Source organism: Protopterus annectens, chromosome 12.part0 (assembly GCF_019279795.1).
Source record: "Protopterus annectens isolate FY-2018-M chromosome 12.part0, PAN1.0, whole genome shotgun sequence".
NCBI lineage: Eukaryota > Metazoa > Chordata > Ceratodontiformes > Protopteridae > Protopterus > Protopterus annectens.
The window spans coordinates 734707062-734723224 of record NC_056746.1 but is presented as its reverse complement, the minus strand read 5'-3'; positions in this window follow the sequence as shown (position 1 = coordinate 734723224).

Below are 16163 nucleotides of genomic sequence, written 5' to 3'. Positions count from 1 at the left end.
TCCATGAGAAACTCACCCAGCTGGGTATTAACCCATACATCATTAGACAAGAAGAAAAATGGATCACCAACAGAACACATTCAGGCATACCTGGGGATTCCACATCTACCAGCAGACCTGTTACTAGTGGTGTTCCACAAGGGTCTGTGCTGGGTCTCCTTCTGTTTGGAATCTATTTCTCAGAAACTCAGGCAATAACAGATGACCTGTGGCTCATTAAGTTTGCTGACAACTGTAAACTGAGAGCAATCACTGAATCCCAAATGATGTCAACATACTACAAAATGGGCTTTCATACATAAATGATTGTTGACAAAGCCAGAGACTTAAACTTAAACCAAAAAATAAGCACTATTATCCCTTTCAGCAAAGTAGAGGTACCTGCAAATTACACTATTAATAATACCCCATAAGTTCCAACTCAATGGTGAGAGATTTGGGAATGCAGGTTGATAGCGGCATCAGCCTTGATCATCATGTGTCCACAGTGATAAGGAAGACCTTTTACATTGCACACCTCATAAGTAAGGACATAGCATCCAAGACTAAGGATGTTATAAATCCACTGTACTTGTCCCACATCAGACCAATAATAGAGTACAATGCTCCCTTTTGCATCCAGCTCACCAGACACCTGCAGCAGCTGGAGAGACCTAAAGGTTTATCACCAAGAAAATCCAGGAACTTCAACACATGACCTACATAGACAAACTGAAGGCCCTGTCACTGTACTCTTTATCATATAGACTTCTGAGGGTCGACTTGTGGCAGGCCTACAGGCACTCTTGAATCCTGCCTTAATGGAAATGCTGCACCTCCTTCAATCAAAGGGGACACGACTCATTCACTGTAGGGATCTTAACCTAGGCTGCGACGTCAACAGGACATGCTGGAGAGGTACATATGTCTCCCAGAGATTGTCACTGCTATGGAACAAACTCCCAATTCATGTGAAACTAACCTCCTTAATAACCCTATTTAAGTGTAACTTGGACAATTGGATGGAAAATCATAAAATTACTATGCGGGTTTCACCTATGTCAATCTTAGACAGGGGCAACAAGTGCTGATCATGGGCTTGCAATTATGGACTACATATCTTGGTCTATAAGGGAAAAATGGTACAACTTCACTAGGCTTGACCCTAGGGCCATTAGCCTAGTAACCTCCTATGGACCTGTGAACCTAGGGCCATTATGTTATTAGACTTGTATAAACCTATGAAGCTATAAACATATACAGGCCTGCCAACATCTTGTCTCACACATGTCCTGCTGATGTCATGTACTCATAGCTCTCAACCTTCCATCTCCAAAATGAGGAACACCCACCTTCATAATGTGGAACAAATGGGCAAAATATGGAACACATACTAATGGCTTACTAACAACATCAGCTAGGAAGGTCTTAGGATGGTTAAAATATGCTGGTTTTACTTATAAAGAAGATCCTTTAATGAATTAATATGATTAATTTCTATTTATAATGGATTTCACTTAAAAAAATTCCTAACACTGAATGTGTGAAAGATTCTTTCAATGTGGAACTTTGAGGAACTTCGAGGAACATGAACTTTTTAAGACACCACATTAGGTACATTCCTCGTAATGAGGTACACTTGAGAGTTATGCATGTACTATAAGTTCAGTTGCAGTTATGCAAAAGTCAGATTTGTGCCACGGTGCTTGCATTAAGTACTGTGTTCTGTAGTCTGTCTACATAGGTAGGGATTCTATTCTCACTGTTGTCAAGCATATGTGTGTGTGTGTGCCTTTGCTTGACATTACAGAGAGACTTTTACCTCAGCATATGGGACACTGTTATTACCATATTCTCAACAGACAATGCTAATGTCATCAGCTACATCAGATTGTTGGATATGCATTCATCCCACCACAGCATGGTCAGACATTGGCCTGGAGACCAGGCAGATGTCACCTCATCCTATACCAGACAGATTACAGTGACATGGCTTTTAATCCATTCACATACATCATGGCATTCTTTGTAGGCCCTGTTTTATCTTGCTGAGAAAGCCATGTGGACTCTCCAGCTGCTGCATGTGTCTGTTGAGGTATATGCAAAAGAGAACATTATTTTGCATTATGGTTCTGATGATGTTTGACTGCAGTGCTTTCATACAGTCCTAAGATCTGAATATGTTGGTGTAATTTATGATGTGCACCATAAGTTATTTCTGAAAAATCATTAGACAGAAGTTAGAAAGCAGTAATAAAAATTGCAGTTTTTGACTTCACAACCCTTACAAGAGCATTCTCTATATGGTTGTGAAATCGTGATGCTATCAGCTGTCTAACATTCCAAGGCTCAAACTATTAAGAAGGTCCACACAAAGCTAGGTCTTCTTTACAGACCAAATTTTTTAAATTGAACCACAAAAGCTACCATCGCCCACATACACCTGTCAACTTTGCTATATGCCTCCTCAATACTAACCAACCTCCATTAAACTGATGTTACTAAGCTGAAATCCTGTTACAATAAAATTGCCAAATTTGCAACTGATACCGCACACAGGTCACATCACTGTACAGCTCATAAACAACTAAAATGGCTAGAACTTCCTCAACTGCTATACCATATATAATTAACCTTTGCCCACAAAATCCTGCATCAACTGGATAAAGTCCCTCCTCTCCAAAATCACATACAACCATACACCACTTCTAGAACCCTCTGTTCCAGTAATAAGCTCCTATTAGAAACCAGCAAAGATAACTCAGCAGGGAAATTTCTCTTCTCAATAAACTACCAACCCCATTACTTCTAACTGCTCCAAAGTACAATTTAAAAAGCTCCTAACTACTCACTTAGTAGACATCTGGCTCTGTTCTTGCAACTCTCCTGGATAACTCTGACCTCAATATATTTAACCACATCTTGTTTATTGGGCACTATCTTACTCCAATCTATGCACACACTTCTATTGCAACTTTCTTTTCCTTTTAAATGTACATACTTATGTGTCATGTTTTGTTAAGGTAACCTCTAAAGAACTGTATTGCTTAACACTGTACCATTGCTGACTTGAATGCTACTTGAATTTCCTGTATTATATAAATGGTACAATGTTTGTATTTCTTATTGTTGGAGCTTTTCTCCCCGGGCCTTCACTGATAAAGGACCAGTGTCCAGTTGGACCTTCCCAGTACACAAATGTAAAACAAACAAATAAGAATAAGCACTATAAGTCAAAGGTTCAATGAGCACTTCAACAACACAGATGCAGATATACTAAGCACTGAGCTATGCACCCTGTGCATCAGATACAGCTTTTGTATCCCTGAATCCAAAAGATATAAAACAGGATATGGGACAGTTATCATCACTTGCACAGGGTGTTGTGTGGGGGCAGGAAGCCTAAGCTGACACAAAAGTTTGGTGAATGTGTTAGTAAGAAGGAGAAGAAAGCAGACACTGGGAAAAAACAACAAACAGCCAGTGAAACAAAATGTGTAACAGTTGTGTATGTGTCTGTAGGGGCCCTTCAAATGAATTGGTGTATGAGTGTCTGCATGAATACAGTCAAACTCTGTGCAAGCTCTACTTCCTGGTCTGTGAGCTGTGCATGGTAAGAGGTGGCAGTTCATTGTTGTCATCCCTGGCCATGAGAACTGGATCTGCCAGGAATTTAACTGGCACTTCCATGCCATAGATCAGATACAGTGCTGCTACCTGATGTCTAATGTCTGATGTCTGATGCTACCGATGTCTGCTGGATGAGCTCCCTTCATGGGAATGCCCAGAACCACATCCCCATGGTCTGCCACATCTGGATGTAGACAGCACACTTACTGACAGAGCAGTGGAAGTACTGCCACTATGGTAGCTTGATCGGGCACAAACACATTGACTGACAGCAGATGATGTGGCTGACCTATGCCTACAAGGAAGCCATTCCCCACCATACAGATGTTCCATCACAGATACTGCTTGTTCTATGACAGACACCCTTGGTCCATCACAGACACCCCTTGTTCCAACATGTCATTCATCCAATCCAAAGAATCAGCAACATGGTGGAGGCAGTCATGCATGTCAGACTGTGCCACATCCACAACCATGAGCATTTGTCTGGAGCACCTATGGAAACATGCCTGTGCCTCCATGATGGCCCTAAAAATATGTTGAGAGGTACGGGAAGTGACACTTGCACCAGGTAGAGGAGGGACAGCAGGCCCCCTCAAAACTCCCCTATGAATCCTCCTGTGTGGCACCTTGCCCACAGTTTGGCTATGGCCAGACTCAGCAGGAACTGAAGCCACAGTAGCCACACTTCTCTGATCAATGTCCTCACTCTCCACCTGTCCAATATCTGTGGGCTTATTGGACTGGGTAGACAGAGTCCTACTGGATGTGTCCACTGGGAATGCAGGGGGTGGCTGTATATCAACCTCTGTGTCAGATTCAACCTCTGCACCCCTTGACTGTGTTTCAGTTGGCCACCATCATCATCAGAGTCTGCTGATACACTGATATTAGGTGGCACAGGGCCAACACTCCCACTGTCATGATCACCTGTGATAAAAATCAATAAACACGGGACTATATTAATACATGCAGTACTATAGTGCAATATATGATAACAAACTAACAATGCTGCTACTATTACAGACACTACAGCAATACACACAATAGGCCTGAGAGCAAAATCACACACACTACACTATTTCTTTAAATTGTTCAACAGTACTGACATAAAAATATTTGGCTTACCATTTACAGAAGATAACTGCACTGTACTCCAGATGGTCCTGGAAGAAGTTATGTAAGAGGTAAGGGCAACATCATCACAATTAACAGTAACACAGAGGGTAATACATTTACTCCTTTATATGTGCATTAAGTCTAATGTCAACAAGAATGTGGCTGACAACTCTAATCTAAGCTTATAACTGTAGCAATCTTCAACCTCCCCCAACAAAAAAAGATAAGTAACACAGAATTAACGTATTAATTTCAATTGTTTTACAATATAACAGTAATCAACTGTTCAGATAACAAAGCTTACCCTTTTTTTTTTTGCTTATTTTTGCGAGTTATTTATAGCACTTTGTCTACTGCATACTTTTCTAGCTAGTTTCACTGTGTGTGAGGTATTAACTGGAAATTGTCCACTTTTATTAAGCATCTGTTTGGGTTGTTTGATTCTGATCTCCTGTCAAGGAGAGTGCCATATAACTTGTTTGCAATTAAAAGCTTTTTCTAGAGGCTCCTTTATCTATTTAAAACTTTCATTTAAAGGCTCACTGCTGCTTTGTGTTTGGGCCTAGTGTTTGTGGAGGCTGTGTGTCTGAGCACATGTTCAAGGGCATCTTGGTTTAGTCTAACTAATTACCACATAGGTGGTAATCCATTAAACATGGAAGAAGTTATCAGGGACCTGGGGACCCAAGTTGACGGTAACCTCTCTTTTGACACTCACATTGCCAAAGTGGTTAGGAAGACCTTCTTCATTGCCCACCTGATCATGAAGGGATTCACATCCAGATCAGGAGAGGTCATTGTACCCCTGTACTCTTCACTTATCAGACCAATGATTGAGTACAATGCCCCATTCGGAATGTACCTTACCCGACACCTGCAGCAGTTGGAAAGACCCCAAAAGTTCCTCACCAAAAGGATAAAGGCTCAAACATATGTCATACGATGCCCGACTGAAGAAACTCCAGCTCTATTCAGTCGCATACCGCCTGCTCAGAGGTGATCTGTGCCTGACATACAAGGCCATGTCCAACCCGGAATTAATGGACATGCTCCACCTCAAAAATCCAAATCCACCAGAGCCACGAGAGCAAGAGACTTAAACCTCAACACGGATATAAATAGGACATGCTGGAGGGACAGATTCATCACCCAGAGACTCCCTACACTATGGAACAGAATACCAGTCCATGTGAGGCAGAGCCCCTCACTGACTCTGTTCAAGAGAAATCTTGACAAGTGGATGGGAGATCGTAGGTTTACCCCGGGAATCATCTCTGTATCACTGCTGGACAGAGGCACAGCAAACTAATGGGTATAGTATTCTCATCCTAAGGGGTGGTGAAAGCCACACACACTCTGGCTAGGCTTATAAATGCCCTAGGGCAGATAGCCTAGTATGAACCTATGAACCTATGAACCAAAGCCATTAGGCATTTCAGTGAGAGAGGATTGTTTAAGGTCATTGGCTGACTGGGGTCACCTGGACTACAGCTTAGAGTAAGCACCTCATTAGTTCTTTTGAGCTTTTTTTTTTTTTAATTTTCTCAGGTTTCAACTTTCTGTTATCTAAGAAGTTAAGTTTGTGAGTGTTTCTGTCATTTCACACTGAGCTAATCGAAGGAAGGACACTCAGCAAATTTGGATCTATAATATATAACATTAAGTATCCTGTTTTTTTGCTTATTTTTTCAAGTTATTTATAGCACTTTGTCTACTGCATGCTTTTCTAGCTAGTTTCACTGTGTGTAAGGTAATAAATGGAAATTGTCCACTTTTATTGAGCATCTATTTGGGTTATTTTATTCTGACCTCCTGCCAAGGAGAGTGTCATATAACTTGTTTGAGTTAAAAGCTTTCTCTAGAGGCTCTTTTATCTATTTAAAACTTTCATTTAAAGGCTCACTGCTGCTTTTCTGCTGTGAGAAACATTTCTGCAGTTTGTTTCCCACCCTGCCTCCCTATTTGTATGCTGTTCTTATAGTTGGTGGCTTTGCAGTTGCCCACACCTACTGTAAATTTGATCTGGGACACTCCTCCCAGTCTAGTGTTATTACCTCATTCTACCTAATAGAGGGAGAACATTTGAGAAGGCCAATCCACTTAGTTTCTGCTCCTCCTTTCTCTCTTTTCACTTAAAAGAAATTCTAAGCTTGTTTCCTGCCTTTCCAGTGGGTAGTCTAGTCTCGATACAGATTTGCAGTTTCCAGGACTGTTTGTGGGCTTCTGAGCCCCCAAGCTTTTTTGTGTTGGAGGGAAGCCTTCTGGCTTAATTTTGTTTCTTAGAACAAGCCAGTTTTTAGGTTCAGCACTCAAGTCTGTTTCTTTGAGCTCAGCACTTGTTCAGAACACGTTGTAAGCACTAAATAAGCTACAAATTACTACAGCACTCAACTTTCCTCACTTGTCTAGAGGAAAAAAGTTTGTAGTACTTAACAAATAAGCGCCTATCCAGGCATGTCTAAGGGTCAGCTCCCAGTGTTTTCTCTTGTCTACCTGATGAATCTGGGCATTTTGGGGCAATGTAGCAATTGCCTCATGTACACAGACAACCTTCTCCTCCTATCATCCAACACTACAACCTGTGAGAGATGCACTTATATAGCCAAACTGGAAGCAAAGTTCTATTTACCCAAGACTGGACTAGACAGTCAAGAGGAGAAGGTAAACACTTGCATCACACCACACTCATCACATATTCCATCAAAACATACACCACCAAAACACACACACATAGAAACACAAAACACACACCTACATTCATGGAGGCTCTCAGTAAAAACCTGTCCAAGCAACAGGGACCTCCAAAGCAAAAACACAAGCAACCTCCACCCACAACCCAAATGACACATAGCCCACAAACTTAGTGTGCCACTCAACCACAGCCCATAAGGCATAACAACATACCCAACACTCTAGTCATAGGTGACTCTGTAGTCAGGCACACTAATGTTCCACTCACCAGGCTAAACAAGGAGAAAGTTACTGTCAGCTGCCTATCGGGTGCCATGATCCGCCACATAATGCATGCACTCAGGTCACTCCACAACAAGTACAAATATGACTCTGTCATTGTCCATGTTGGTGTGAATGATCTGAGACATACCTCCCTGGACTACATGAAAAGGGACATGGAGGAGCTGTCTGATCTTGTAGCCAAGGCAGGTATGACCCTAGCCCTGAGTAGCATCCTGCCATCACCCAGAATGATACCACAGTACAAGGACAAAATGATTGACTTCAACAATTAGCTAAGCTTCTGGTGTCATTCTAAGGGGATCCAGTATCTGTCTGCCTGGGTTGACATGATTGACAAACCACGATGCTTTGCCAGAGATGGCCTGCACCTGTCGTCCTTGGGATTCTGGATACTGGCTAAGGCTCTAGCCACCCTTATATTGCCTTTTTTAGGCAAGGTTCAAATGACAAATTCACCATCATAACAGGTACAATCAAGCAGAATCTGAGGGTATTGCTACTCAATCCTAGTAGTCTAAACCTCAAAATGCACTCAGTTGAGGCACTCCTTAAAATGGAGAACATCGACATCTGTGCAGTGAAAGAGACCTGGTTCAAGGCTCCAGAGAGTACCCCTGCATTACCAGGCTATAATTCATACCACACCTTTTGGCCACCTAACCTGGACCGAAACACTAAAGGTGGAGGCGTGTTCATATTCATTAAGGATATCCACACCTCCAGGCTAGTTGCTCAGCATAATGCATCCGAGATTATCCAAGTGCAACTAACTCTGGGCAAGACCGCAATCCAAATTGTAGCTTGCTACAGATCCCCTACCATGCCCCAGGATTCCCACTCCTCATTTCTTGATACACTGGAATATATTAGGGTACAACCCAACACCCTAATAATAGGCGATTTCAACTACCCCACCATTAACTGGGAAAACTACTCATGTACCAACTCTTGTGCTTAATGTTTTCTGGAATATATAAATTCCAATGCCTTGGATCAACTTAACCATACCCTCACCAGGGACAGCAATATCCTAGACTTGGTTATTACCAACATGGGCAACTGGTGCTCCACACCAGATGTCAATTCCTCGTTGGTCAGATCTGACCACAAGCTAATCATCCTAGACATCCACATCCCTCCCCCACCCCCCATTAGGGAAACCACCGTCAAAGTTTTCTCCAAAGCCAACTTCACGCTTTTTAAGACAGAAGTAGAAAACTTCATGACACCCATGCTATCGGACAATAGAGGTATGACTGCTGAATCCTACACAAATGCACTTTATAAGCACTTACACGAGTGCATGGATCTTACAATCCCTAACAGAACCAAGATGCTATCCTCCAAAAAAAGGAAACCAATCTGGTAGTTCCCTGCCATAAACAAACTCTACAATAGAAGAAAGAAACTGTTTCAAAAAAGAGTAAAATCCCATGATTGGAGGAACTCTTTGGTCAGCCTCAGTAAGAAGCTGAGATCCCTCATAAAATCCTCCAAAGCTAGTTACGAAAACAAAATCGCCACTGACTCTAAAGACAACCACAAAGCATTCTATAGCTATGTCAAGAATCTCAATGGCAACACTCAGATCTGCTCTGAGTTACAGCACAACGGCACTAAATATACAGAACCAACTGATATTGCCAACATCCTGGCAGATAGGTTCAGTGCTAACTTTAGCCAACTCTCATCCCCTAAAGGGCCCATCTCTATACTGGAAGAATACAAAGTTTCTGTTATCATGGCTGCACAGATAAAAAATACACTCTCCAAAGGCAAGAACACAGCATCCATAGGACCTGACAACATCCCAGGCTGCGTTCTACATGAAATACAGAACTGGCACCCCACCTAAGTACCATGTTCAATCATAGCCTCACCTCAGGCTATGTGTCCACTGAATGGCGCACAGCGATGGTTATCCCACTCTACAAAGGGGGAGCCACCATGGACCCTGGAGACTACCACCCCATTAGCCTGACGAGCCTGGTCTGCAAGGCTATGGAATGTATCATCATGGAACTTATAAACAATGACATTTCTAATCTCCAAACTCTGGACCCTACCAAGTTCGGGTTTGTAAAAGGCAGATCATGTCTCCTAAACCTGATAGACTTCTTTGAAACGGCCACCAAAGCCATAGATGAGGTTAAGGTAGTTCACACAGCCTATCTAGATCTCGCCAAGGCTTTCATCACCATCCCCCACTCTGGAATTATAGATAAGCTCACTAAACTAGGTATAAATCCCTATGTCGCAAGATGGGTTGCCAACTGGCTCACTGACAGAACCCACACTGTCAAAGTTGCAGACTCAGAATCCAACTTCACACCAGTGACAAGTGGAGTGCCACAAGGTCCAGTCCTGGGTCCTCTCCTGTTTGGTATCTACTTTTCTGAAGTACAGGCTAACACAGAAGGTCTTTGGCTAATGAAGTTTGCAGATGACTACAAACTAGGAGCCATAATCAAAACTTCAAAAGATGTGGACATCCTACAAAAGGGCCTCACTGAGAGAGATGCCTGGTGACAAAGCCATGGCCTCAAGCTCAATGCCAAAAAGTGCATTGTCATCCCTTTTGGTAAAAACTCTATACCCATGAACTACCACATAGGCGGTAGTCTGCTTAACATCAAAAGTGTGATAAGAGACCTTGGGACACAGGTGGACAGTAGTCTCTCCTTTGATAATCACATTCTCACAGTAGTCAGGAAATCCTTCTACATGGCCCACCTCATCACAAAAGGTTTCTCATACAGCAAAACAGAGGTCATTGTTCCCCTCTAGTCATCACTCATTAGACCCATTATAGAGTACATTGCCCCTTTTGGTATGTACCTCACAAGACATCTACAACAACTGGAAAGGCCGCAAAAATACCTCACAAAGAGGGTTACCAGCCTCAAACAGATGCCCTATGCAGACCTTCTCAAAAAACTGCAGCTTTACTCCATCACATATCGTTATTCAGAGGCAATCTCTGCCTAACACACAAAGCTATGTCAAACCCAGAGCTTTTGGACATGCTCCACTTAAAGAAATCCCAATCCCTCCGAGCTACATGCTCTAGGGACCTAAACCTTGTCACCACAATAAACAGAATATGCTGGAAGGATATATTCCTGTCCCAGAGACTTCCCATACTCTGGAACAAATTACCTATCTATATCAAACAAAGCTCATTAGCACTCTTCAAGAAAAATCTTGATGATTAGATGGGAGATAGGAAATTCACCCCGGGGATCACTTCTGTGGCTCTGCTCGACAGTGGCACAGGAAAATAATTTTCTTGGGTGGCGAAAGCCAAGGTACCTTTTGGCTAGGCTTACATAGCCTCTAAGGCCAATAGCCTATTTACCTACCTATGAACCTTTGAACCTGGAAGTTCCTCCTGGGACGTGTTTGCTGTCTGAAAAGTTGATGTGCCCACATCCAGTACATGCTGTCCTGCAACCTCCTGGGAGCTGTCTGGATCTTTGACATTGGTCAGGAACTGTTCATTGGGAGTTAGTGGGGGCTCCCTAACAGGCTCTCCTCTAGTAGCCATTTGGTCACAGCCCACTGCAGCTGCTCATCTGTGTGCAGTAGTGATCATGTCAGTGGCCATGTGGTACACCTGTTTGCATGTTCTGCTGTGGCCACCCACAGCATTGAGAACTTCTACAATCTGCTGCCATATATGTATCTTCCATGTCATATCTCCCCATCCCCTTTACAGGAGAAAAACACCATGTTGCGAAAACCCATTGGGGGGATCTCTGTGGATTGACATGCCTTTGTGATATACTTGTAGGTGTCTTAAAAGACAACAGAAATATAATACACATAAGTATCCCATAACTACAAAATAATTGTTTCCAGATAAAACAGAAAAGGTAGCCAGTCAGTATTTCCCACTGGAGTCTAGAGATGTGAAATGCATTAGCAGGCAGGATACAAAACGAGAATAACAAAAGAAACATATCCTTGTTTGTGTCATAATAGTAACTCACCATTGCTCCCTCCCCAAAAGAACAGTCCATTCTTGTTTGTGCCATAACAGTAACTCATCTTTGCTCCCCCCAACAAAAGAAAAGACAAATGACCCATTTTGCTAACAAAACATCTTTTAAATACTAAAAGTGCTATCAAAGGACCTGTCCCTGAAACATTTGTACATATTTATCACACAGCATTCCATTTTCATATATTGTGTACCTTTGAAATGGCTTGATAAACATGCCAAATGCCATCAGTATACTTCTAAGTAATGCATACAGATAAAAGTGTAAAAGTGTTTGTTCACATTAGTCTTATATGCATTCTGGCATATGCAGTATGTAGGTGACAAAATGGGAGAAATTGGACCATACCTGCTGAAGTCCCATACTCGTCTGTACAGAAATATCCTGAAGAAAAGGCATTTTCGTAATCTTCCAAACATATACAACTCTACTCACCATCAGTTTGGCTAGCTACATGTTTGCCTTTTTATAATGGGGTAGATTATTAATGGATTGCATCTGTCTTTGCCAGTGTTTCATAGATGCTATTTATAGCATAAGCAGTTGAATTGCATGCTAATCTAACAATCCAACATTGTGGAGTTATTCAACAAGCTATAAAGCATCCATGTAGACTCCATGCTGGTTTTTCCTGCAAAAGTAAAAAATTGTGGAATACAGATATGGAAAGTCTACACAGAAAGTCTACACAGAAAGAATGTTAGGGGCTGCTGCTTCTTTTATCCAGTTGTATATGCTAGAGGTTGAAGCCAATGCTGCTGTTGCTGCCAATAAGCCTATGCCGAGAAGAAGAGTTTTCAGGTCCCGTTTAACTTTTCACAATCTATATGACATGGAAATTGGGGAACCTTCTTAGTGGAAACTAAGACATGTGTAGCCCTTAGAATCTTTAATACAGGTACCTTTAGGAGACCAACAGTGGACATGCTGGGGATGTCACAGGCATCAGCATCCAGGATCCTCCACCAATTCCCTGATGCTATGCTGTAATATGCCAGTGAACATGTATATTTTCCCTGTAGTTCTGAGGAGCGGGCCAAAAATATGCAAAATTTCTGCCAAGTAGCACACTACCTTGAAGTACTGGGTGCCATAGATTGCACTCATGTAGAAATTAAGGCACTACCTGGGGAACAGGGTAGGCTCTACATTAACAGAAAAGGGCTACCACTCTATCAACTGCCAGGCCATGTGTAATGCAAAGGGAATCATCTTGAATGTGCGTGCTGGCAACCCTGGCAGTTACCATGACATATATATCTAGCACACCACCTAAATGTACCAGATGTTTGCTAAGGGGGATATCCCACAGGGTTATTTACTGGAGGATGCAGGTTATGAGCTGGAGCCATGGCTGATGACACCCATCAGAAATGCACACACAACCACAGAAGAACAGCATAATGAGGCACACGCTTAAACCAGAAATGTCATAGAGCATGTATTTGGGCTGCTGAAGTCATGGTTCCAGTGCCTAGATACATGTGAGGGAACAATGCAGTACAATACATGGGCATGTACAGAAATCTTTGCAGTATGTGACATGCTGCACAACATAATCCTGAGGAAACAGCTGCAGCATGATCAGCAAGGGAAATGAGCATGCATCCCACTATCAATGTCAAGGTCACGACAGCCACAGGTAGATAAGGAGTCAAAAGGGGAACCACCAGCTGCTGTGGGTGAAGGCAGACATAGGTGTGCTCAGTATATCCTTGCATTGGTTAAGAGACAATGCACAGCACACTCACTCGCTCACTACCTAGGGGCCTAAAAACCTTCCTCCTTCTCACATACATATAGTAACATTGATCCCAGGCAACTCACACAACATTTACCTCCCCATGTATTGGCTGTGTACTGCTTGTATCAGACAGAGTCACACTGAACTAACACTGTGGCTACTGCTGCATTTACAAGGTAAGTCCTGAACCTGGAGTGTATTGTTTAATAATAGTATGGCATGTCCTTGTATTTCATCACTTGGTACAGTAAGCAAGTATAAGGTGAGATATTTGTACAGTAATTACCTTAACATGTGACAGTTGAGACTTATTTGACTTATATGTGTCCATTAGTAAATAGTAGGCCTCAGGCATCAAAGATTCACATAGTCATACCTGTCAAAAGTACTGATGATCACTGCATGCCCTCAGTTTAGCATCATACATTTGTACTGGAAAATCATTAAAGACAGAAGTTAGAAGTTAATGATACAAATTGTAGTTTCTGACTTCACAACCCTCATAAGATCAAACAGGCAGGATGCAAAACAAGGAGAGTAACAAAAGCAGCATATCCTAACACTGTGGCAACTGCTGCATTTACAAGGTAAGTCCAGAACCTGGAGTGTATTGTTTAATAATAGTATGGCATGTCCTTGTATTTCATCTGGTGGTTCCCCTTCTGACCCCTTATCTGCCTGTGGCTGTCGTGACCTTGACATTGATAGTGGGATGTGTGCTCATTTCCCTTGCTGATCATGCTGCAGCTGTTTCCTCAGGATTATGTTGTTTAGACCATAAACTAATCTCACTGGATATTCACATCCCGATCCCACCCCCTGCCCAGAAAACCACAGTGATAAACTTCTCTAAAGCAAATTTCACACTCCTCAAAACCGAGGTGGAATCCTTCAAAGCCCCCGGGCCTGTGGAAAATATGGCCCAGACCGCAGAATCCTTTATAAATGCATTCTATGAACACCTACAGGAATGCATGGATCATGCGATCCCAAATAAAACCAAGACCCAATCCTCCAAAGGCAGACGTCCTGTCTGGTGGACCCCAACCATAAACAAACTATACAATAGAAGGAGGAAGCTACTAAATGATAAAGCAAAATCCCAAAAAGGGAAGGCATCACTGATCAGTATTAGCAAAAAACTACAGGCACTCATAAAATTGTCTAAGGCCAGCTTTGAGAGAAAAATTGCACAGGACACTAAGGATAATCACAAGGCTTTCTTTAGTTATGTTAGGAACCTGGGTGGTAATTCCCAGATATGCTCAGAATTAGTCCAAAATGACAAAAAATACACTGAACCCACAGACATTGCCAACATCCTAGCTGACAGGTTCAGCGCAAACTTCTTCCTCCCCACCAAAAGGGCAAATATCTATCCCAGCAGAGTGCTGCACCCCTGACATCTCAGATGCTCAGGTAAGAGCCGCCCTCTCCAAAGCAAAAAACACAGCATCAATGGGACCAGACGGTGTCCCGGGCTGTGTCCTACATGAACTCCAAGAAGAGCTAAACCCAAACATAAAACTACTGTTCAATCTCAGCCTTACTACAGGATATGTGCCCAAAGAGTGGCGTACAGCAACAGTGGTCCCTCTCCATAAAGGTGGTGCCTCAACGGATCCTGGAAACTATCGCCCCATAAGCCTGAATAGCTTGGTCTGCAAAGCTATGGAAAGGACCATCATGGACCTCATAAATAAAGATATTGGGGACCTACAGACACTGGATCCTACCCAGTTCGGCTTTGTTAAGGGCAGATCCTGCCTCTTAAACCTGGTTGATTTCTTTGAAACAGTCACCAAGGCCATTGATGAGGGGAAGGTGGTCCACACAGCCTACCTGGACCTCAAAAAGCCTTCGATACAATACCCCACTGGCATTATAGATAAGCTCACCAGCTTAAATATAAACCCCTATGTCACTAGATGGATTGCAAACTGGCTCAAGGACAGAACCCACATGGTTAGAATTTCTGGAGCCATGTCAGACTCCAAACCAGTTACAAGTGGTGTCCCACAAGGCTCAGTCCTGGGACCTCTCTTGTTCGGTATATATTTCTCGGAGGTACAGGCCAACACGGAAGGACTGTGGCTGACCAAGTTCGCAGATGACTGCAAACTGGGCGCCATAATCGACTGTCCAGCCCACACAAGCATCCTCCAAAAGGGCCTCATAGAAACAGACAACTGGTGCCAGAGACATGGCCTCAAGCTAAATGCCAAAAAGTGTATAGTCATCCCTTTGGCAAAAACAAAGTGCCCACAAATTACCACATAGGTGGTAATCCATTAAGTACAGAAGAAGTAATTAGGGACCTGGGGACCCAAGTTGATAGCAATCTGTCATTTGATAACCACGTGACCAAAGTGGTTAGAAAAACATTTTATATAGCCCACCTAATCATGAAGGGATTCACATCTAGATCAGGGGAGGTCATCATGCCTCTTTACTCATCCCTCATCAGGCCCATAATTGAGTACAATGCCCCTTTTGGGATGTACCTTACCAGACACCTGCAGCAACTGGAAATACCCCAAAAGTACCTCACCAAGAGGATCAAAGGGCTCAAACAGATGCCATATGCTGCCCGGTTAAAGAAACTCCAGCTCTACTCAGTGGCATACCGCCTGTTCAGAGGCGATCTGTGCCTGACATATAAAGCCATGTCCAACCCGGAATTAATGGTCATGCTGCACCTCAGAAAATCC